Source organism: Canis lupus, chromosome 3 (assembly GCF_003254725.2).
Source record: "Canis lupus dingo isolate Sandy chromosome 3, ASM325472v2, whole genome shotgun sequence".
Lineage (NCBI taxonomy): Eukaryota > Metazoa > Chordata > Mammalia > Carnivora > Canidae > Canis > Canis lupus.
The window spans coordinates 48,079,292-48,103,400 of record NC_064245.1 but is presented as its reverse complement, the minus strand read 5'-3'; the positions used below and the strand labels follow the sequence as shown (position 1 = coordinate 48,103,400).

Sequence of the window (24,109 nt, the reverse complement as noted above, 5' to 3'; positions counted from 1 at the left end):
TTTAAAACTAAGAGTGTGGACAGCAAGAGAGCATTACCCTTGGGATTCTAGATACTGTTTCCTCAGTACAGGCCAGGAAAACCAAGGGTGGCCAAATAGCTGGCTCCTAACAGATGCTCTGTATTCTTCCTGCATTCATTCTGTTAGCATTACTTGGATTTGAATCTGAACTTGGAAGAGGCTTTTTAATAAATTTGGTTGTGAGAAGAAGCCAATTTCTTGAAGATCAGAAAGACACACACACACATGCTCCAGACTTTAGGACCACATCACACAGCCTCAGGGGCTTTCACTCTGCAGTCCAACCGGAAGGAGTAGGTGCTAAGTATTAGGATTTCAAGTTCCTCACTGACCCAGGCAGGCTGCTGGAGATCAAGTGCACCCAGAAAGACCCTCCTTGGGCCACCCCATCCGACCCCAGATGGAGAACTTGATGTCACATAATCATAACTTGATACCTTTTATTATCAGCAGTGCGCAGATGTGAATGCCAGCTGGTAAATGGGCTCTATGTGCAGAAGAACTTAGTTTTCATTTGCATTGTTTTCCTAGGAGAGCTTCTCATCTGGTTCCTGGTTCACATTTTCCCATCTATGCATCTCAGCCAGTTTTAAAAATTAATTTCCACATAGGAGCACCTCAGTCTCTTGGTTTCAGCTCAGGTCATGATCTCAGGGTCGTGAGATTAAGCCCCATGTCGGGCTCTGCACTCAGTGTGGACACTGCTTGGAGTCTCTCTCCCCCCTGCTCCTCCTCACTGTGCACACGCGTGCTCGGTCTCTCAATTTTATTTCCATATGATGACAGTCACTTCCATATACTGAATGTCTGTACTATGTCAGGTGCTTTATGTCTGATAACTCACTTAGTCCTGACTCAGAACTCAAAGGTTGAAATTGTAACCCTGGTAGTGGAGATCAGCTGAGGGAGGCTCAGAAAAGCTTTAGCAGCACTTTGGGTCTCTACCTCCCTGGTGGGTTTTGCTGGACTTCTCAAGAGCCTTCTTCCTCTGTCCCTTCAATCATTTCCACCTCTCCCCCTCATAAAAGGAAATTTTTTTTTCATAAAAGTCAAAACTTTTCTTTTGACCTGGCTCCTCCTCCCAGCTTCAGTTTGGTTCACTCCTGCTCTTCCCGTAACATACCTAGTGGCCCCATGGCCCAATATACAAATTTCTGGCCTCTTAGGATGAGATTCAGAGGTGACCAGCGGCTCCTGGTCACTGGGTGACACCATCACCCTCCCTGGAACACTGTCTTCTCTCAGCTTCCTGGGAGGAGGTGGGCAGGCACCTGTCTTCCCATGCTGATCAGTGCTTCCACACTTTCTGGGCCACCCCCAAAGGATGAGTACCTCCCCAGTTTCCTGGATGCCTCTGGGAACTCATCCCTCACCCTGTCCAGATAAGCCCCCACTCCCGGTGCTCCATCCGCTGGACCACTAGATCCAGTCTCCGCCCTCGTGGGCTTCCCTCCCTGCCACCTCCTTGGTCTCTCAGGTCAGCCAGTGGGAGGCACCTCTGGTTCCTCCTAGCCTTTCCCTTCTTCACAGCCCAGCAGATGGAAGTCCTACCGGATCTTCATTCCCAGAGGCATCCCAACTCTAGAGTTCCTTTCTCCAGACCCAGTGACTATCCCCGGCTCTTCCACTTCCTCCTTTTGGTCCCTGTGCTTCAGGCCGTCCTGCACTTGGACTGATGCAACCTGGACAGCATTCTTAATTACTCAAGAGCCTGCAGTGGCTCCAGGCAGTATTTCAAGTCACTTGACTTAAGTTGTCCAGTTAGTAGGTTATGAGGTCCAGATGTGGGGCACAGCCTTTGATCCCAAACCCAGCGCCCATTGCCCAGCCCTCAGTGATGGTGTGAAGGATGCACAGAAATGCCCACCTGTGGGCAAGCACTAGGACTTCATGGAGGGAGTGCACAGCCTCTCTGTTTCACCATCCCCTCCCAGCTGGGCTAGAAGATCCTCTGAGCTGACAGATGGACACCTCTAGGCTTAATCTTAGACCCAATTAGAGCTGGAAGAGACTTTCTCATTTTATAAACGAAAACGCTGAGGGGCTTACCAGGCATCCAGAGTGTCAGGGTGTAAGGTGTATTGGATAACCTGTTGTAGATACAACATCCAACCCCTGACACACAAATTCCAAATTATACTATTGCCTGGAGCTGCTGCCACTGTCCCTGCCCGTCCATCAGACCTGGGGACCAGGACTGGCAGCCAGGGCTGGTGGAGTCCAGTTTGCCTTACCGAATTTGACTCTGAAATAAGGCTGCCACCTCCCCCATTCTCCCAGGGAAAACCGGAAGCCCCCAGGCTTGGTGTACCCCCAGCTCATTTCCCTTCCTTTGCCCATCCTTGTGCAGAAGGCCAGATATTCATGACCACAGCTGCCCTGAAAACCATCACATTTTTTTCTGTCACTCCAAGATCTCAAGCCATCTTCCATTGCTCCAGTGATGTTGACTTCTCTTGGCTGAAAGGGTGTGCATGTTCCTTCTGCCCAGTGTGATGATCATGAGACCCTTCATATAAAGCTGGGCCATCTAACAGGTCACAGCCCCAGGCACAGGTGAATTAAGGGGAGAAAAACAAGGGTGAGTTCCTTGTGTGACCTCCCTCCCCAGTGCTTCCCCTCCTCCTTTTCTAGCCAAGGCTATGAACAGGTAAGTGTGAAGTCTTTACCCCTTGGCTTCTGTGATCAGCTCCCCATGGGCTTCTCCCAGAGAAAGGAAGGGGTCTTTTCTGAAGAGCACAAGGCATTTTCATGACCTTCAAGCAAAGGAGGGTTGAGATGCAGGGGAGGAGGTAGGATGAGGGCAGGAGGCCAGAGGAGGAGGTGTGGAGAGGAGACAGAAGGCCTTGGAAGGGGGCCACTTTAAGAGTGCTGTTGCTGATGGGAAATGTGGCACTGTTGCCAGTGGGGAGGAGTTCCCCACTAGTTGACAGCAGTGATTCAGACTTGATCGCAGAGCTTTCTCAATCTCAGCATTATTGACTATATTGACATTTGGGGCTGGACCATCTTTTGTTGGGGGAGGAGCTGCCCTGAGCACTGCAGGAGGCCTGGCCTCTGTCCACTAGATGCCAGTTGTCCCCGGCTGATGTGACAACCAAAAGTGTATTCAGACATTGTCCTGTGTCCTTGGGCAGGGGCGGCAGGTACCTTCTTTTTCAGTCTGCATTGAGAATTGTTGAGCAGCTCTACTGGGAAGCTGGTGCTTTCATCTGCCTCGACTCATTGAATCCCTACAATGACTGCATGAAGAGAGTGGCATCAGCCCTGTTTTACAGATAAGGAAACAGACCTGGAAAGGTTACAAGTGAGTGGATAGCAGTAAGTGCTAGAACTAAGATCTGAATCCAGGTTGGTCTGACGTCGAAGCCTGTTATCTTAGGGAGAGGTATGATTGCAAGGAAAAGAAAAGTCACTGGTGGGGTTTGTTTTGAGGATACCATGGGATATTTTGCAGGCAGCTCAAGACAGGGAATGAGGACTGGGTGTCACAGAAACAGAGTCGGCAGGTTGGGAGCCAAGTTTACACACGTGCCTCGTAGCGCTCCATGGCTGTGCTTATGCCTGCATCTTTGCTCTTGGTGGCTGGAAGGACACTCCTGGTCCCTGCTTCTCCCATTACTTCAGTACTAACCCTTTCCCCAGAGTCATTAAAATGCCCCAGTGTCTGTGTCAGGAATCCAGATTCCCAGGAGAAATAGTACAATTGGCTCAACAGGTTGGGCCTGGGAGCTGAGAGGAGATAGTGATTGGTCTCCCCGACAGGCTGAGCCCTTGTCACTGCCCTTGCTGGCCTGTCACCATGACAACAGAGACTATCTTCCCAGCACCTCGAGGGCAAGGGCTTTACTGACCAGTACCTAGGCCACCGTGTCCTACAAAGTGAAGAAGTGAAGCCACGGGAAATGTGAGCAGACACATCTGTTTCTTCCACTTAGCAAATAAGTAGAGCGAAATCAGGCTCTCAGAAAATTGATCTTTACCAACACTTAATGAAGAGTTAGCTATTTAATAGCCCATGACAAATCCAGAGGCTGTTCGGGGTCTGACAACCCAGACATTAACAGCAGCAGTGGCCAATTTCCAAGAGATTACTGACATTTGGGGCCATTCAGGAAGACATCCGGGAGGAAATATTCACAGAGTTGTTTCAGGCACAGGGAAGGAGGAGGGGGAAGCATAAGTGGCAGCTTGGTAATACACACTGACGTTGGCATCTCTGAGCAGGAGTACAAGTTGTTCGAGGAGTCTTTTAATCATAGAAGAGTTAACAGAAGGAACAGCACATCTCAGAATTTCCTCGAGCTCAGAATGAATCCAGCAGGCCCCAGAGACTCAGAACCCTTTGGTGTCATCTAGGGTTAGTCGGATCCTTGCCCGTGACTGGGTAACTGTCATTGTGGCTGATTTCTAGCCAACACACGCAGGTGACTGTCCCATGCAAATGAGCCTGGCCTCTTGCTTTGCTGTTAGTACTGTCGTCAGCTCCTGGTAGGCATTCAGCCTGATTCCTGCCCTTGTGGAGTCCCAGGCACGGAGGAATGACTAGCTGGAGAGCAAAGAGGACGTTGCAAGTGTGCTGTGAGTTCCAGCAGGAATAGAAATAGCAGATGTGGGGAGCACTTTCTGGGTTATCCCTGGGGACACGGAGTATGGTGCACCATCTAGACATTCATAAAAGGAACTCCTAAGCTCCAAGAGCTCACCCTAGGGATGGTGGAGAAGTAGTCCTGAGCCCTTGCCTTCGCTGCTGTGTCCCTGTCATTAGGTGCTCTCAGTTCTGACTGCAAAGGCTTCTCTCCATCTCCTGTTCACTGGCCAGCAGCGTCCCCTGAGTCCACTTTATCATCTGTTACTTGCACAGTAACCAGAATTGTCTTATAGGTCACATCCCTGCTCAGAACATTCTGTAGGCTTCCTGTTCCATGTAGGATAAACCCAGACTCCTTATCATGAACCGATAGAGAGAACCCACCTTCCTCTTGGACCCGTGTCCTTCCACATGGCCACTGTCCATGGTGATGCAGCCTCCCAGCCCACTAGCTATTCCTGAGACCTTCACACTCCCAACGAAGGTTTTCACGCTTGCTCTTCCCTCCGTGTGGAGCTCTTGGCTGCCAAAACCTGCTGTCTTCTTATCTGTTAGGCCTAAACTCAAATCCACTGTCTCACCACAGACCTCTCTGGCCACCCTTCCAAATTTGCCTCTCACCCCATACCTATGGTCCCATTTTCCTGTTGGCTTTCCTTCATAGTTTTTAGAAGTATCTTCTTCATTTATTTTGCTGGGGTAGGGGTACAATGCATTAAGAAAAGCATCATGCTTGAGGACTACAGTGAGGTGAATTCAAGCTTAGATGACATTTGAGCTGGAATTTGAAGTGACTTGTTAGGTTGAGATGTGGATGGAAGGGATTTTAGGCAGGGGAACAGTATGAGCAAAGACACAGAGGCCAATGAGTGTATCATGCTCAGAAAACCACTTTGAGGCAGCAAGTCTATTGCCCAGACAACACAGGAAGGCGGAATGGGAGTGGGGCAGGGGACTGAGACCCCATGCCAGAGTACCTGGACTTCATCCTGTGGACAGTGAAGAGTGAGGAGCGCACAATGAGTAATGTGCTAAGACTTCCTAGATTTGCTCAGTGGGACAAATAGGGTTTGAAAGTGAAGTCGGGTTTTAAAAAATAGGCAGAAGTGGGGTGCCTGGGTGGCTTGGTTAAGTGTGTACTACCAACTGCGGTCATGATCCTGGGGTCCTGGGATCTAGCTCCACATCAGCCTCCCTGCTCAGTGGGGAGCCTGCTTCTCCCTCTCCCTCTGCCCCTCCCCCCACTCATGCTTGTTCTCTCAATCGCACTCTCGCAAATAAATAAAATCTTTTAAAAAGTAAATAAAAATAGGCAGAAACAACTGGGGGCCAAGTCCAGTGAGGAAGGAAGAGTGTGCTGAGACTAGGAGGATCAGCTTGGAGTGAGAAGCAAAGAGAGGCTTTGGGAGTAAAGAGATCTTCTTTTCTGAACCCATCTTGAACTATGAATAGCCATGTGGCATTTCTGTGTACTTGTCTTTGGGAGATCTGCAAGGCCAGGGCAAGAGCCATGGAAGCAGCAGGTTGTTCCAAGAAGACACACACATTTTCCACTGCCGGTTTTCTCCCTCCCTGGCTAGTCCCAGCCACACAGACACAAAAGCACGGTATGATGAGGGTCAGATGCTCTTTGCAATTCCACAGTGATGAGTCTTTTTTGTAACATCCAGATGTCAGTGCTATTTTGGGCAGATGTTCTGGGGAGCAGTTGGTGATGACCTCACGAGGGTGTGACTTTAAGGACCAAATGACACAGCCTCTGTGAGTAAAGCCAGACTCTGCTCTCCTCTCCCTGTGTTGTGGGAGCCATACTGCTCCTGCAGGGGGCCACCAGCATGCCTTCAAGCCTTCCTTGCCCCAGGCTGCTGAGTAAGCTCAGAACTGGTGTGTGCAGTCTGGGGCCTTTGAGAGAATCTTCCAGGGACAGGGCACCTATACTCTTCAAAGTATAGGTGAAGATCAGCCTCTTTGTGATCGATCAGCCTCTGATCCTCTCTGAGACTGTATGTCTTATCTGTAAATAAATAGATAATAAATAATTTTTCATAAGTAAAGAAAAAATAAAAAATGTAATAACCTACCTTGCAGAACTGGAAAAGAATTGAGAATCAGGTGAGATCCTGTGTGCTATGGGATTTCCCATCCTGAAAGGCACCATGCAGATGCTAATTATCATGGCAGCAGGCTTCTAAGGCTTCAGGCCTAGACTCTGATGAGCTGTGTAAGAATTGGTTGGCACCTCAGGGGTTCATCCCATCTAAACCCAAGCCAATCAAAGAGCCCTTTCTCAGGCATCTCCAGCAGGGCCGCACCAGCCTCTGTTGGGATTCCTCTTGACTTAGGGAGCTCGCTCTTTTTTTTTTTTTTTTTTTTCCATTCACGAGAGACACACAGAGAGGCAGAGACATAGAAGGAGAAGTAGGTTTGCTGTGGGGAGCCTGATGCGGGACTCCATCCCAGGATCCCAGAATCACGACCTGAGCCAAAGGCAGATGCTAAACCACTGAGCCACCCAGGCATCCCGGGAGCTTGCTCTTTTCCAAGGCTCCCTATTCCAACTACAGATAGGGTTCAGAGCTACATGCACTCCGTTCTGTGGAGTCTGGCCCCCCCATAATTCCCAGGTTCTGGTTTTCAAGCACTCTAGAGCCATGCTTTCCAGTGTCATAGCTGCTCCCATTGTGGTTACTGAGTACTTGAAATGTGGCAAGTCCCAATGGAGATACGCTGTTGGTGACAAATATGGTCTGGATTGCAAAACACTGACTATGAAAAAAAAAAATCTCACTAATGTGTGCACGTATAAAGAATATCTTATATGTATGTTAATTCATTTTATAGTTTCATCTTTTACGTGTTGAAATAATTTGGATACCTTGAATTATAATAGAAAATATTCAAGTCAGTTTCACCCATTCACTTTAATAATATGACCACTCGAAGAATTTAAATTGCATATGTGGCTCACATTATACTTTATTTTTATTATTGGACAGTGCTGCTCTAGAATTATGCAAAATAAACTGGGTTCAGCAACCCTTTGGGTACATTAAGATCTGTATTTTAGGCACCAAGGCTTGTCATTTTGTCTGTCCCCAAGCATCCATTAAGCACCTGCTATGTGCCAGGCACCGTGTTAGGTGCTCAGGTGGGATGTGATGGTGAACACAGCAGACTCAGTCCTTACACTCTTGAAGATACGCTCTGATGGGTGAAGTAGACCTCAGTCAAGTCTCATAAGCAGGACTGTGGTTTCAGGGAAGCAAAGCAGGGCTGTGATTCCACATATGGCCTCCTAGCATTTCATTTTCCTCCTTTTCAGTACACTTGTTATTTTACAGCGAAGCTTTGAAGACAGTACAGAAAATTCCCAGATGCCCTGTACCCACTTTCCCCTATCATTATGTCTTGTATTAGTATAGTACATTTGTCACAACTAATGAGCCAGCAATGATGCGTTCTTATTAACTCAAGTCCACACCTTTTTCAGAGGACATTAGTTTTTAGTTAATGTCCTTTTTCTGTCCCAGAATCCTGTTCAGAATACCATGTTATTGAGACTCCAGGTCTCCTTAGGCTCCTCTTGGCCCTGACAGTTTCTCACACTTTCCCTGTTTTTAATAATCCTTACAATTTGAGGATTGCTGGTGAGGTATTTTGTAGGCTTTTTGGGTATGATGTCTCTGCCATTTTTTCTCATGATAGACTGGGGGATATGATATGGGCTTTGGGGAGGAGCAGTGCAGGGCCACAGGGCCATTTTCAGACCCCATCGCCTCACGAGCACATGCCATCAACATGACTTATCACTATGGGTGCTGACTTAAGTCGCCTCCTGAGGGGGGGTGTTTGTCGGGCATCTCCACTGTGAAGTTACTCTTTCTTCCTTTTTTCCATACTGTTGTCTTAGAAAAGAAGTCACCATGTGCAGTCCTCAGTAAGGAGTGAGGCGTTACATCTACATATATTACTTAGAATTCTTTTGCATTTACCCATTCTTCCCCCATTTGTTTGCTTATTCAGTTACTGATTTATGTCAGCATAGACTCGTGAATATTTCACACTTTGGGCTAGGATGCGATACTACTTTATTTTGTGCCATTTGTTCCAACTTTGGCCATCGGGTGCTTTTCCAGTGTTTTCTGTGTCCTTTTGTCATATACCCATCAATATAGGGTTTTCATTTTCGTTTTTTTGTTTGTTTGTTTTGGCACTTCCTTACATTCTGTCACTACAAACTATACAATGTTCCAGACTCATCTGGTATTAAAATAGGGATGCTTTGTGTGCCTGTCTCATGAGGTTATTCTGAAAACTAAATGAGTTACTAGAGGTACTGCTTTTCCAATCCTGATACTTTTCTTTATTGAGATGTAATTGACATAATAACATTATATTAATTTCTGATTAGATATCTGTGGATTGCAAAACGATCGTCCCAATAAGTCTAGTTAATGTCTATCATCACACAGTGTTGGAATTTTTTTTTCTTGTGATGAGAACTTTTAAGATCTACTCTCCTAGCAGTTTGCAAATACACAGTGTGGTATGATTATAGTCACTGGTGTATGTTATATCCCCAAGATTTATTTATTTACTTGAGAGAGAAAGAGAGAGAACAGGTGAGGAGGGGCAGAGGGATAGAGAGAGAAAATATCTCAAGCAAACTCCCTGCTGAGCATAGAGTCTGATGCAGAGCTCAATCCCACGACCCTGAGATCATGACCTAAGGTGAAACCAAGAGTCAGAGGCTTAACCCCTTGAGCCACCCAGGTGCCCCAGGACTTACTTACTTTGGAAGTTTGTACCTTTTGACCCCCTTAACTCCTTTCACTGCCACCCTATACTTCTTTAATAAAAAATTTTAAATTGCTTTTTCACCATACTGAAGTTTTAGAGTCAAGCAAAAGGGATCTGATTTCTTTTTTCATTGAAACTCCTCATAAGTCAAAGCTCCTTGTTCCATACCTGTTTTCTCTCTAATGCAGAACTTTCTTTTCCTGTTAATTCTCGTGTAGTCTGCTTCATTATTGCAGCCTGTCACAATTTCCTACAGTCTTGATTCCTGTATGTTGCTTCATAGCCTCCCCCCATATGAAGGAGAAGTCTTACCTATGGCAGACAAGGCAAGGTCTAGGCCATACGTAGCGCCTCCACCCTGTGGTACCGTCAGTCTGTGGGAGTCTGCATGGGGCCCTTCTTTGACCACCATTCCGCCATCTTGAATCAGGGCCATAAGGAAAGACATTGTCAGATGAGATTCACAGTCTGTCGGCTTTCCCCTAATTGATTTAATCTGGTGACCTTATGAAAGCAGGAAATGAGATTAGTTGGGTTCAGTTTGTTTTCAGGAAATCCATTTCTGCTGATATTTATTGCTTTTTTTTTTTTTTCCTTAAAGGTCCATGAACCATTGGTTAAATTCACTCTGTAATTTTACTGATGTCATTTCCAGAATCTGCTTCTTGGTCTCTACAGACTAGACACTTGCCTAGTGCTGGTTTTGTGGTATTTTCTTTGTTTCGACATATTTCCTCTGTGCAGTTTCTGAATGCTTCTGAACTTTGGTCTGCATCCAATACCTGGGGTGAGCAAGGGGCCTTGAAGTCATTGGAAAACATGTTTAGAAGCTTTCTTTTTTTTTTTTTCTTTATGTCTGTGTTCTGGTTCCCTCATAACCACTTTTGTTCATTCTTTTAGGGCTGAAGAACATTTTCCTTGATATAAAAAAAAACATACAAAATCATTGTTCAGTGAGTTTGATTTCTTGCTGAACCATCTGCTATAAATTGGAGGCCCCATCCTTTGCTGCTGCTTCATCCTGTTTAGAAATACCTTTCAGGAGTTTTTCACTTTCCAGAACTCAGCCCCTTATGGGCTGTAATAGTGCCAAACCCATTGCTTAGAGGTTCCTGTCACCCTCTTGTGTCCATCATTAAAAACAGGTCATGCCTTCCATCATGTCATTAGCATTCTCGGTTGATCTGAGTTCCTATTTATTTTTTTTTAAGATTTATTTATTTATTTTAGAGAAGGAGAGGGAGAGAATTTCAAGCAGACCCCCTGCTGAGCATAGAGCCTTAATGAGCTCCATCTCAGGATCCTGAGATCATGACCTGAGCTGAAACCAAGAGTTGGACACTCAACCGAATGAGCCATCCAGGTGCCCCTGAATTCTCATTTAAACTAGATACTCCCCTCCCTTTTGGCTCCTGTGTAGTGGCGGGGAGACTGTTTATTTCTGAGGGGCTCATTCTCTCCAGTGTCTGACTCACAAGTTTCCTTTCACACTGCAGCTGCTGCCCTTATATTTAGAGTGGGTCTGTCCTCATGCTGTTACCAGTGATGGGGATGGGTCCATCCAAACCCCCCACACACATTGGGTGACCTGGGGAGGGAAGGCAGCCCTCATCTACTGAAGGACACCTCGCTGGCAGCAGCATGACTGGGTTTCTAAGGGCACCTGGACTTCACTATCCCCAGGGTCACTACCAGCACCCAGAATTGCTGGGGGGAGAAAAAGCTCTGCTCCTTCCCCTTTTTGTGTCTCGAGTATGTGGCTTCTAATTTCCTTCATTGTTGGCACACCGTGCATTCTTTTGTTGTGAATAGACAAATGCCATGCCGTTTCTGGTAGGCAGCAGTTGCCCTTCTGGTTTGTCAGAGTGGCCAGCCAGCTGCTCCTCTGTACCTGCAGCTCCCCCGTGCTTGGCTGCCTGTCCTCAGGTGCAGGTAGGAAGCCTGGAGCTGAGGCAGGGCTGCAGAGGGCAGAGTGGAGCCCATGCTCCTTTCCCCACTATCACCTGGGCAATGTGTCATCTCACTGAGCACAGGCATCCCAGGAAAAGCCAGCTCTGAGAGAAGGTTATTATAGTTGTGCTCTTTCTGCCTTTGAACTGCTTGCTTCTTCCTGAAAATAATATTTGGGGCTAAGAATGCTGGCAGGTGCCAGACATCCATGCAGTGCTTGGAGAAGAAAAAGTGCAGTGGATTTTCAATCAGAACATTGAGGTGGGCTCAGGGACCAGTGTGCTTGAGTTCCTGGAGGCAAAACACTCTCGCATACATCCATGTAAGTCCGGTCAACCCCTGAGGACCCTCAGTCCCAGAGACACGGAGAGCCCAGCCCAGCCTAGACCAGATGTTGTTCTTCAGTCTTATGGTCTCTTTGGTCTTCAAAGAGTGGTGAAGAAGGCAGATGTGTAGCATTCAGACATTGATGAAAACATTTGCTGCTTCTTGGCACAGGTCTCCCGTAGGACGTCCTAGGCCATCGTAGGAAGCACTAATGGCCAGAGGCAGCCTGGATACTCAGAGTTGTCCCTTCCCATCCCTCAGTAGACAAATGAGGATGCTAGGTTGCAGAAGGGAGAGGTGGAGGCTCATTGCTCTAGGTGACAGCAAAAGAATAACAGAACTTGAACTTAAACCCAGCTCCAATAATGATTAGTGACCATGTGTAACATTAAACGAAGGCCTACTCTGTGCCAGACAGGGTTCAAGGCTCATAGCATTTGTAATCTCCCATTTTTATTGTAACTCTAGAAGATGTGTCATCTTATCCTCAGATTTGTAGATGAGAAGACTAAGACCCAGAGAAGGTATGGGACTTGTCCATAGGCACACAGCTAGGAGGGGGTCAGGCTGGACCTGGACTTGAGCCTCATCACCACTGTTATGTCCTTGAGATTTGATTGTGCTGGATTCCTGTCTGAGCAGGTGCATGGGGAGGTGGGGATATTATTCCACACACTGGGAAATGGGTATCGAGTCCCAAGGGTCTAAGGCCAGTGTCCTCTCTACTATATAGAGTTAAGAGCTCTGTGAGGTCTAACCTGCCCATAGAGTTACATGCAGGAGTCATTTCTTGAATTTTTTCCCCTTTTTACTCTATGAGTTAAAATCAGCCAGGGTACTGAGATCGTTGCTTCAACCCACATCATTAATCCATTCCCTCTAAGAAGGCCGGCCTTCAGATGACCTTGGAAGCTGGATGCTGATGCCCTTCAGAGTGTGGCTGAACCCCACGGGGTGGCCTCATCTGACAGTGAAGAAGAGAGCAAGCAAATTGGCCCATTGTTCCATCCACTTAGGGATCATGCTCTTTGGAAGCCCACGTCACCACAGTCCCCATTGGAAACACTTGCCTGCTGAGATCTTCAGTTGTTTTCATGCCCTGGGGCTGCCCCCACAAAGTACCACAGATATGGTGGCTTCAAACAACAGAAATTTATTCTCTCACAGCTCCAGAGACTAGAAGTCTGAGATCTAGGTGTCAGTTAGGTCAATTCCTTCTGGAGGCTCAGAGGGAGAATCTGTTCATACCCCTCTTCTGGCTTCTGGAGGTCAATGGCAGACCTCCAGAGGTTATTTGGCTTGTAGATGCATCACGCTATTCTCTCCCCCTGTCTTTGCATGGATTTCCCTCTGGGTCTGGTCTCCCTCTCCTTATCTCTTATAAAGATATCAGTCATTGGATTTGGGGCCCACTCAAGTAATCTAGGACCATCTCATCCTGAGATCCTTAACTTCTCGAGAAATTACCCTGCAGATGGAATTAAGGTCACATTTGCCTTGCCAGTACTGGGGTTAGGGTTTGAACAAACCTATTTGGGGGATACTGTTCAATGCACTGTATCAGTGTTCGCTCACAGTTTATGAACAGTTCGGAAAGTTGTAAAGGGTCTTAGGGTGGGTAAGAAGGGGGTGGTGAGCCCTTTCTGCCCCAGCCTCCAGATCAAATAGACCGAATCCCTCTTTAGGGGAGGAGTCTCATTGGAAAAGAAAGGCTGAAGCCAAAGGCCCTGGAACAGGTTTCTAAAAAGGACTGTGTTATCTGTCTGTTCCCAGGAAGCAGATGTGTGCCACACAGCTGGGCTGGTTCTTCCCTCTGCCCTGAGGCAGGGGGCCAGATTCACTGACTCCCAAAGCCTTTCCTCCACCTTGACACGCGTCAACCTCTCGGCAGCATGTGTACTTCCTTGGAGACGTCCCACCACCTTGTCTATGTTCAGCATGTCGTTCCAGGTCTTGGCAGGACACATGCCTGGCCTGAGGGGAGAGCTTGTCACTTCCCTCCTTAGGCAGCCTGTGAGCAGTGGGTGGCGATGTGCCCACTGTGGGTTCTGTGCCCCTGACCAGCTGGTACATGAAGAGCCTAGTGTTCAACGTTCCACGAGAAGCCTTGTGGCGGCTTCCCTGGATCTAGAAAACAAATACCTTGATGGGTGGAGGGGACTGGTATATAGATGCAGTGGCCTCTGCACCAAGAGCATGGCAGGCCCTGTTAGGGCATCAGGACAGCATTGGGAGCTCGGAGCTCTAACAGGGCGCAGTCTGGACTGAGAGAAGCCTCCAGCATGTGCTCATTAGAGCATTGGGTGGAAGTGTCTGCAGCACTGCTCCTGTAGCCTGGTGTCCCCTGAACCCAAGGAGGCACCTAACACAGGTTAATTGCACTTATTGTTTGTGAATTAATGGATGCTTCCCTCTTAGCTCCGGTGGCACTAGGTCTGGTACATGGCAGGTGTACCCCAAGTGAGTCTTGTTCCGGGGGCTCTCCTTCCTTGGGTCTGGGAGTATTTGGAGATTGACAGGCTCACGTCCACGGCTCGGCCCCATCAGAATTTCAGGGCCACAGGTACTGGCCTGAGAGTGGACAGAAATGAACCTTGGGACCTGGATGAGTGGGAGAGCTCAGCTGAGCTCCCTTCCTGGTATCGAAGAGGAAGTCCTCCCTCCTCCACTCATGTTTATTTTTTTTAATTTTTTTTTACTTATTATTTATGATAGTCACACAGAGAGAGAGAGAGAGAGGCAGAGACACAGGCAGAGGGAGAAGCAGGCTCCATGCACCAGGAGCCCGACGTGGGATTCAATCCCGGGTCTCCAGAATCGCGCCCTGGGCCAAAGGCAGGCGCTAAACCGCTGTGCCACCCAGGGATCCCCTCCACTTCTGTTTAAATCAGATTCCTGGTTCCCCAAGAGCTGCCCCTCTGAGGGTCCTGGAAAAAACAAAAAAAACCCCAAAAAACCCTGGGGGTTTGTTCATTCACTTGCTCCAGAGGTTTGCTACAGTGATGAGCTGTGTAATTTCTTAGGCCCAAAGTTGTGGCATGCACTCAAATCCTGGGGTTACCTATCAGGAAGCGGCACTACCCCAGGTCATCCTGCTTCTCAACTGGGAGCTGAGCCCCTGGAAAGGAAAATTTTCCTTTGGGGGCCCTTCTAGAGTTATAATAATTTTCCTTTCCTTTCACCTGTTGGCATCTTAGGTGAAAAAGTCACTGAAAAATAATTGAAGTAGAATTTCAAGTTTTATCTCCTGATCATCACAGCAATCTCAGATGCTGATTTTTCTCCAGAAATCCAAGGGCAGCAGAGGGTTTTATGTATTTTGAATCATCCAGTTTGTCTGTAGCATCTGTCCAGGGGAACAGGGAGGGGTGTTTCCATTTTGGAAAGCCATTTGGGAAAGCCGAGTGAGGCACAAGTAAGGGGGTGACAGTGGCTGCATTGGGACCAGAGTACAGGCTCTCCCCCTGCAGTCCCAGTGAAGCTGTAGCACCCAGGAATGTGGGCAGTGTGGGCCGCTTGCCCTTGAGTGGCTGGCCTCCACTGGGAAGAGAGGTCTATGTCTTAAGCTGGCTTGGGTGGGGGTGGCTGCTGTGCTTCTCCTCTCCTGTGAGAGGGGAGCACAAGATCAGGTGCCCCCAAGGTCACCTCTCTGCCCTGCAGCCGCTGGAGACACAGGCTTGGCCCAGGAACCCTGGGGCGCTTGGCCTCCCCTGGCCTTTCTGAGGAGCACAGCCTGTGTGGGCTCAAGGATCCCCAGAACCCAGTTTGGGGGGATCTGTCCCATGGCCCCTCATGGCCGAGAGGCTTCTGCCTGACGATGAAGGTGTAACCTCACACGCCTGTGTCTTAAAAACCTTCTGGAAGGTAAGTTTCTCTTCTCTTCACTCTTTGCTTGTGAAGCGATTCAGGGGTTTTCATTTGCTTTCCTCAGCTGACTGTAGGAAGAGGGAGGGGACCCCTGACTGGAGGACCTTTCTCATGTGATCACTCAGATGAGGCTGCAGGCTCACCTTTTCTGGCCGTGCTCTTTCAGGAGCCAAATGGCCTTCCTGCCTCTAAAATGAGCAAAGGAGGGGAAAGGGCAGAGAAAACCTAAGAGGGGCATGAGCCGGGATGCTGGGGTTGGCAGTGCTTCCTGGCTCCGTCTGGACACTAGAAGAGCATTTCCTCAGAGGAAGGAGGAACAGGTGGCTGAGTGTATTCAGGGGGCCCCCCGGTTATCAGTGTCTTGGGAATTCTGGTTAGGAGGTACTAAACCTAACCCTTTGATGATCCCCCCAAATAATGCATACTGGGGGTTCACAAACCCAGACTCCCCCTGATCATTTATTCATAAATACTCCCTAGCCACTTACTGGGAGGCACGCCCTGTGCTGGGCATGAAGGATACGTGGAGCCCCGTCCCTGGCATCTTGGGTGGCATAGCAGTTGAAATGAGCTGACTTTGGAACCAGCCTTTTCTGGGTGCAAATCCTGTCTCCACCATTAGTCCTTGTGTGATCCTGAGTAAGTGGCTCAATAGCTCTGATGTTCAGCTTCTTCACCTGAAAATGCAGATAAAAATAACCCATTTTGCAGTGACCTTTGCTTATTATCTTAAAAAGGTCAAAGCACTTAGCACTGAGTGAGCACTTGATAAAAGTTTGCTCTTGAAAGATTATTTGGAGGGGGCTGTTGGTATGCATTGTCCTGATGTCCCCAGAGCTGGCCTGCCTCGCTGCTGCCAATGTCTGTGTGTAGCCTCGGGGCTGCACACGTGCTTCTTGTTGTGCCTGGATGTGGCCACCTCCTTGGGCACACCAAAAAGGAGATGACACTAGCTTACATTAGCCCATAGCCATGTTTAGCCCCGGGCCAGGAAAGCAGAGGACCCCAGTGTCAGCCCTCTTCCTTTCTGTATGGAAGTACTTTTTTTATTTGCTAGAAAATTATCCTGAATGATACTTGTGTCAGCCTCAGGGCTGAGGTTGGATTTCTGTACCATCCAGTCCTCTCGAGATGGGGACAGGAGTACAGTCCTCTTGCATCTGGTGCCACTTGGCCTGGGACCCAGGGATCAGCCCCAAAACTTCATGTCATGTGGTCAGACCCACCGTGGGGTGGCCAGACAGAGATGGTGGAAGAGAACATTTGTTCTCCATCTGTAAATGAGACCTAGGCTTGACTGTGGCAGACTGTCAGGGGGAGTTAGAAACTTACCTCCCATTGGAGACTGTTCTGGAAGGATTGGACCAGGGCACAGACTGTTCTGGAAGGATTGGTTCCCATCCTAGTCTCTTCCATCAGACTGCAAGTTCGATTCCAACTTTTTTTTTTAAAGATTTTATTTATTTATTTGAGAAAGAGTGAGAGAGAGAGCACAAGCAGGGGGAGGGGGAGAGGGAGAAGGAGACTCCCTGCTAAACAGGGACCCCAAAGCGGGACTTGATCCCAGGGCCCTAGAATCATGACTCAAGCCAAAGGCAGACACTTAGCCAACTGAGCTGCCCCCAATTCCAGTTTCAACAGAAACAGCAAGAATCAGATGTCAGAGGACAAGTGCTGTCATTTAGCAGAGGCTTCTTCTTTTTATTTTTTATTTTTTGGTCAAGTCTTAATGTGGCTTGGTTAATAACATCTCATCACACCATTATGAAAAACAAGATATGGAAACACTCAGCTGGGAGGGGTGGGGTGTGTGGAAGGAGGGACCACAGGCTGCCTCTCCTCCATGAGGGCCCAGGCAGGGAGGCACTGTATTCCCAGAGTTCTACCCATACCCTTTTGCCTTCTTGCTGCACCGGCCCTCAGGCCTCCCTCTGCCTTCAGATCCTGTAATCAGGAGGGCACCCAATGAGCACACTGGCATAGAAATGCTACTGACAAATGCTACTGACTAAAGAATACTTCCTTTCCTTTCCAGATGAATTTGCATGTTTTAATTGAAGGCAGATGCCTTAAGTTAATTCAGTACAGAAAACTTGGTTTGAGCATTTATTATGCTCAGAGGAGAAAGATCCTGAGGACCCAGTGGGGCTGGTAGGGGCAGCTTTGTGGGGAGGGGACGTTGGAGCTCCATCTGGATTTCACGGGGACAGCTCTGGAGCAGTCCGGGTCAGGTCAGGCTCTGAAGGGCACACAGACTCAGCATCCTGGAGTGTGGTGTGCCTGACACTGGCCCTCTGGTGACGGGGGAGACTCCGGGAAGGGCCAGAGGGCCCTGAGAACTGTGCAGGAAAGTGTAAATGAATTTGAGGAGGGGCGGGTGTGGCCAAACTTGTGTTTTAGAGCACACAACTCTGTTGGCTGTACAGTACAAAACTAGCTAAGGGTAGGGCTTAGGGAATGGGAGACCAGTTGGCCCAAGATGTGAGTTTCTAATTGTGGGCTCTTAGATCCTAGTACATGCCATTATGGAAGGCACTTGGGGCTGGTGAGACCCAGAGCCCAGAAGCAGTCTCTGACACCGAGGCCATGCTCTTGGGCTCCTGTTTGTGTGGCCTGCTCAGGGCTCAGATGGAGCCCATTGAGAGGATCACTGTGGTCCCCCTGCCGGATGCTCATGAAGGCTTTCCCTGGAAATCAATGTGCTCAGAAGCCACTGGCTCCCATCCAACCTCTCTCCCAGCCGAGTGCACCCCTGGGAAGGCACCTGGATCAGGGCCTGCTTGCCTCCTTAGCTCCCTTTCGAGAAGCCAGGAGGTGCGGCCCTATAAGTGGGCCAATCCTGAGGTAGGAGTTGGTGAGAAGAAACCAGCAGGATAGAAAACATCAGCCTGGCCTGTGCTGTCAGATCTCCCAAAAAGGACAAGGAAAATGGGCAGCTAAAAATAGCCCCTTAGGGCTAGTTCACGTCTGCTTGTAAGTACTGAGCTCCAAGCTAGAGGAAGTTTAACCATTAGGAACCTGGTGTGCTGTGCTGTGTCACCGGGCACCTTTTGAGGATGTGGCCATGACAACTGAGTGTGGACCTCAGGAAAGACAGGTGTGTGGTTAATGTGACAGATGCTCATCGGGGCCCCTCTTGTGTTGAGATAACCAGTTAAACCCATTTCGATCAAAATCCTGGAAATGTGGGTGGTGTCCCTGTAATGACATAGGAAGTGACAGGTACTTCAAAGTCAGGCCTGGGTTCAAATCACAGCATCTTTGCTATCTGTTGGCTACCTGCTAGACCCCTGGGCCAGTGTCTTAACTTCTGGGAGCCTCTCTTTCTCTGTCTATAAAATGGGAACAGTAAAAGCCATTGCAAAGGGTTATCGAGAAGATTGAATGAATCATATAAACTCACTGCTGGGAGCAAGGTAAGGGCTCTGCCTACACTTGTTCCCTTGAACTACGTAACAAATCTTTTTTTAAAAAGTCATCAAGGGGTACCTAGGTGGCTCAGTCGGTTAAGTGTCGGACTCTTGGTTTCAGCTCAGGTTATGATCTCAGGGTTGTGAGATGGAGCCCTGTGTCAGGCTCCTCGCTTAGTGGGGAGTCTGTTTGGGATCCTCTCTTGCTCTACCTTTCTCCTTGCTCTCTCTCTGTCTCTGAAATAAATAAAATCTTAAAAAAAAAATAGTCATCAAGTTAGGCATTGTTTTGAGTTTTTGCTTTTTCTATGGATTATCTTGTTTAACCCTTAGGGCAGAGTTACAAAGTTGATACTCAAGTGTTCTCATTTTGTAGAGGGAATGAATGAGATTTGGGGATGTGTTTACTCTGAGCTTCTCTGTGGTGGAGGGCAAGTTAACCTTTCCAGCAGGCTGACCTTGCAGCTGTTCAAGCCATTGGCCCTGCATTAGAGAGACAGACTGCTACCAAGGCCCTCCTGGAATTTCACCTCATGTGGGTGAGCCCCATGATGGAGCATAAGCTAAATTCTGCTTTAGGGTTTCTGACATCTTCCCCTCCTCCCCTGCCTGCAGAACTTTAGCCAGAGCTAAGAATCCTGTGACTGAATTGGAATCTCAGTACCCCCCACCCTTTTTTTTCCCCGCAAAGAGAAAAAGACTAGATCATTCAGTTGAGTTGCCATAAATATGTGACCAGGCTTTCTTGCATAGCCCCTGCTTCCTGCAGTAATTAAAGAGGATCCATGTGTTCAAACCCCTTTATAGCTCTTTCTAAAAACTTTATTCCCCCTTTTTTTGTGAAACAGTGTTATTGTGGTATAATTTATATACCATAAAATTCACCCATTTTATGTGCACAATTTACAGAGTTGTATGGTCATTGCCACAATCAAACATTAAAACATTTATAGCTCCCCTATTTCTGTTTAAAAATGGATAAAAAGTTACGTGCTGGTCCTATTGAGCTCATGACTGGAAAGTTGAAAATAAGGAAGCTCTACATTAGGCGGCTAGAAGTTTCTCAAGGCAGGATGAGGTTTATGGGAGGCAGTCACAGGTGATACTAGGAGGAAGAGTGGGGCCCAGTCACATCTAGTTTGCCTGTGGGAGGCCCAAGTGTTGGGGCCAGGCTCCTGTCCCTGGGTAGGGGGGAGGGGGCACATCGTCAACATTGGGCAAGAATTTCTGGAAGGACATGGACAGCCTCAGGAGAGTTGACCTCCTGCATCCCTCTAATGGAAGTGGGGAAGAAAAGCCTGGCCCAAGTTCAAATCCCAAAGGGGAGTTGATATGGAGAGCAGGTGTCCTTGTGATATCGTCCTCCAGATCTTCAGAGGAGGGTGATCCAGGGGGAAGAACTGGCCAGGCCAGGTTTCAATCCACTCTAAGCCTAGTACGCTCATCTCAACGTTGGAGAAAACTGTTATTTCTGTCCGTGGCATTTTTGTGAAACGAAACAACAGTGTGCACGACATGGGGTCCAGGATATAGTAAATGCTCAGTAAATAGCAGTGTTTGCTGTTGCTGGTAAAGCTAAAGCAGCATCTGAGGCATGCAAACCTTGAACACACCATAGAGACCTATCTGGCTCCTTAGAGGAAAATGGTACTGCATTTGCGGGTGGTCTTTTTTTTTTTTTTTTTTTGAGATTTTATTTATTTATTTATTTATTTATTTATTTATTTATTTATTTATTTATTTATTTATTAAGAGGCAGAGGCACAGGCAGAGGGAGAAGCAGGCTCCATGCAAGGAGCCCGACATGGGACTCGATCCCAGGTGTCCAGGATCACACCCCAGGCTGAATGCGGCGCTAAACCGCTGAGCCCCCCCAGGCTGCCCTGCTGGTGGGTTTAAATTCACTTTCTTCTGTTTACTATATTCATGTAGCTCTGGACAGGTTGCTTGACTTCTCCAGCCTATTTCCTCATCTGGAAGGTGGGCCTAAGAATGGTGTTTGCCTTAGGGCAGGATCAAATGAGACAACTCATGTAGGGCTTTTAGCTAAGGTCTGGCACCTGCTGGAGTGCCATCAAAGTTGGCTGTTCTGTGTGGGTATTAAGTTCCCTTTCCTCAGTTAACATCAAAGTCCACATCTGGATGAATGCATGAACCCTTGAAAGTACAGGCCTAGTGTGAAAAGCCTGATGAGAATTTAGATGCAGTTCTAGGGTTTCTTTGGGAGTTTTGGTTTGCTGGTTCACACCTTGTATGTAAGTAGTGGGAGAGACAGAGCTGGAGCTTAAATAGGAAAAGCCTAAGGACCAGTCCTGTGGATGGCACATGGCGTGTATGTGTGCGTGCAAAGGCAGTCCTTTGAGTCCACTGATGTGTCCTGTGGTGCCCAGCCCACTGTGATCACACCCCCTTCTGCAGATTGTGGAGGGGCCTTGGAGCCCTCTGCATTGTGCTAGGGTGCCAGGCTGCTTGCTCTAGCTTCACGTTAGGAAGGGCCTTGGAGTCCCAGCAAGGACTCCTGACCTGAATCGCAGTACTAGCCTTTCTTTTTGTTAAATAAAGAAGTTGGGCTAGATTAGAGCCTTGATTTTGAAGTTACTGTCTCTGGAGCTCAAGGGTTCACCAAGGTACCTCTGAGCCACAGGGTGGGGGGATGGGAACAGATAGGCTCACCCCACTGAATCAGAGCATCTTTCAATTCCTCTGTTCTAGATTCGTCTTCTATGTGAGGTTTTTGAAGAAAGACTTCTGCAAAAAAAGAAAAAAAGTGTGGGCTTCTCTGGGCTGAAGTGTCTCCAAGCATGGGAAGCATTGTGGTTCTCAGACACCCTTCTCCGGAGGAGAGCCACCTCATCCCTGAGCCAGAGGTCCCAGGCATGGCAGGATGTGACCCCCCCGGCCCCAGATGGCTGGGCAGGGCCTGGGTGGGCTGAGCCCCCTGGCTAGTCACTACAGGAGAGGGTAGGTAGCTTTGTCCATTCACCTTGGAGGCCATGCACTTGTTTCTCCTCACCATACACTCCTCACCATTGGAGGGCCAAGCAAATGAAACCCTCAGAAAGGGGGTGACAGTCCTTCCAGCATCCTCATCGCTCACTTCCTGATTTGTGACCTCTTGCAGAAAGCCTCTTCCTCATTAGTCTTTGAAAATCAGATGAGGGCTCTCTCATCATCATGTTCTTACCAGCTTCTGACTCGAGCGTCTCTTCAGCATCCACAGTGGATTTCTAGGAGTTCCAACCTGTTGGCCACGTTTTAAGTAATTGCCTGTTCTCTGAAGCTACGTCCTGCCCGAACCTTTGACCATAGGAGACTTGTGGCCCTAGGGACTTTGGTATCTGCCTATATCTCCACCCCTGCCACCAAGAACTCAATCAGCAACTTGAGAACATGGTTTGCTTTGCAAGGAGACTCCCCCAAAATGGTAGAAAGGGTTGAAAATGGTGATAAACACCTGCTCTGTTGAATCAATTCGACAAACCTTTCTGAGAGAGCTTGATATGTTGCATCTTTCTGGGGATTGGGTGAGGAAGGGGTGGTTAAAAGGACCCTCCTCTTGGGGTTATCCCAGCCTGGTAGGGTCTACTGCATCTGCCTCATGATTTTGGAAAGTCTCTGTGTTCATCTTTCTCCTTCTCTCTTTTAATCTCCCTACGTGCACCCAGGGAGCTGCTGGGGTAACCTTCCCCAGGGCATGGTTCTTCTCCACAGAAACCTTTCTACCTCCTTGCAGCTATTTGTAGGCCTAGTGCTGAGCCGAGCACTCTGGGTCCCCTGTGATCCCTGTGATCCTGCTCAGACCCTCTGCTCTGGGCTACATCCGATCTCCACCTCCCTCCCCTTCCTGTGTGGTATCCTTAGCCCTGCATGCCTCCCCCTCACCTCATTCTGCCAGCACCCACCACCTTGGTTCTGGGCCACATACTCTCCATCCCTGAGGGAGAAGTGAGGGAATGCACTACAGACAAAGCCGGATGATGGGATGGCACTATGGTGCTGCCCGGGATCGACTTCTCTTGGGCTTCTCTTTTCCTCTGGGAACACAAATCCAAGAGAATCCTCCCAACATTGGCCGTCAGGAGAACTACAAGCACCATGTGGTTGAGGCATTAACCTGGTGTCAGGTGTCACCAGCTGGGTCATTAAGATGCATTGGATGTCACCTGACTGTGGGTTGACCACACTACCCCTTTTGGGACTGGCTTTCCAGAACCAGGATCATCAAGGCAGACCACTGCTTTTCTTTTGTAGCCACTTGACCACTTAGAAGTAATGACCCCTGGCCCCGCTACCTACCGAAGATCCTGCTAGGTGACATCCCATGGTAGGGACTGATTAAGTTCCAAGGTAGAAATGCATGAAGCTATTTGTGTTTTTCATAATTGGCACTGCTCACAAAGCAACACTTAGCAGTAGGCTGGCCGTGATGGAGTCAGATATGCCTGGCGAATCACATATGAGGTTACAGAGCATGTGAGTCCATCCCCCACCTCCACCTGGCTCCCACTTCCAAGGATGAATCAGATGGTTTACTCTGTTCTGCTTCCCTCATCAAACAGGAAAGCCGACTCCAAACCTAATTAAGACAGTACTTCGAGTCTGTAACTAAATTCATTCACAGCCCGACTGCACTGGGGCGCCAGGCTTCCTCTGGCTGCCTCGTGTTGTAAACCTGATTCAAATTGTTATCACTTACTCAGGTTTAAGCTGAGATTTAAAAAAAAAAAAAAAAAAAAAGTTAACCCTGCTCTTTTCTTGACCACGTGGCTCTGGTCACTTTGATCCCGGTCAGTGCGGAGGCTCCATGCTGAAGGAAGCCCTGAAACATGCTCGTTAATTAATAGCTGGTGGCATGTGGAATGTTCTGTCCGAATGGTGCTACCAGTCTCACTCCTTTGGCAGCCAGAACTAGGAAGCAGAAGAATCCCAAACGGAGCTCCTCTTTCGAGCTACCTGCCAGCTCTCACCCCTCACCCAGGCTTGGAAACCATGCCGCCAAGGACTTCCCAGCCCTGTCCTTCACTTGCTGTGTGACCCAGGAAATCCCGACCCTTTCTGGGCCTCCCTTGCCCCACCAGCTAGGTGGCACATCCGTTTCATAGGGTGATTGTTAGAGATCCACAAACATTTGGGATTCCCGCTC

The 24,109-nt window shown here is 48.4% G+C and overlaps 1 protein-coding gene and 1 long non-coding RNA gene across 3 annotated transcripts in view; both read left to right on the top strand.

Moving 5' to 3' along the window:
- The window catches only part of SLCO3A1 (solute carrier organic anion transporter family member 3A1), a 303,455-nt gene that overhangs the window by 179,445 nt on the left and 99,901 nt on the right, over nucleotides 1-24,109 (top strand). The gene's annotated exons all lie outside the window — the stretch shown is intronic.
- On the top strand, nucleotides 14,620-22,457 carry LOC118354360 (uncharacterized). Its single transcript, XR_004814777.2, has 2 exons — nucleotides 14,620-15,553; nucleotides 21,679-22,457. It is a non-coding gene; the product is annotated as an uncharacterized LOC118354360 (long non-coding RNA).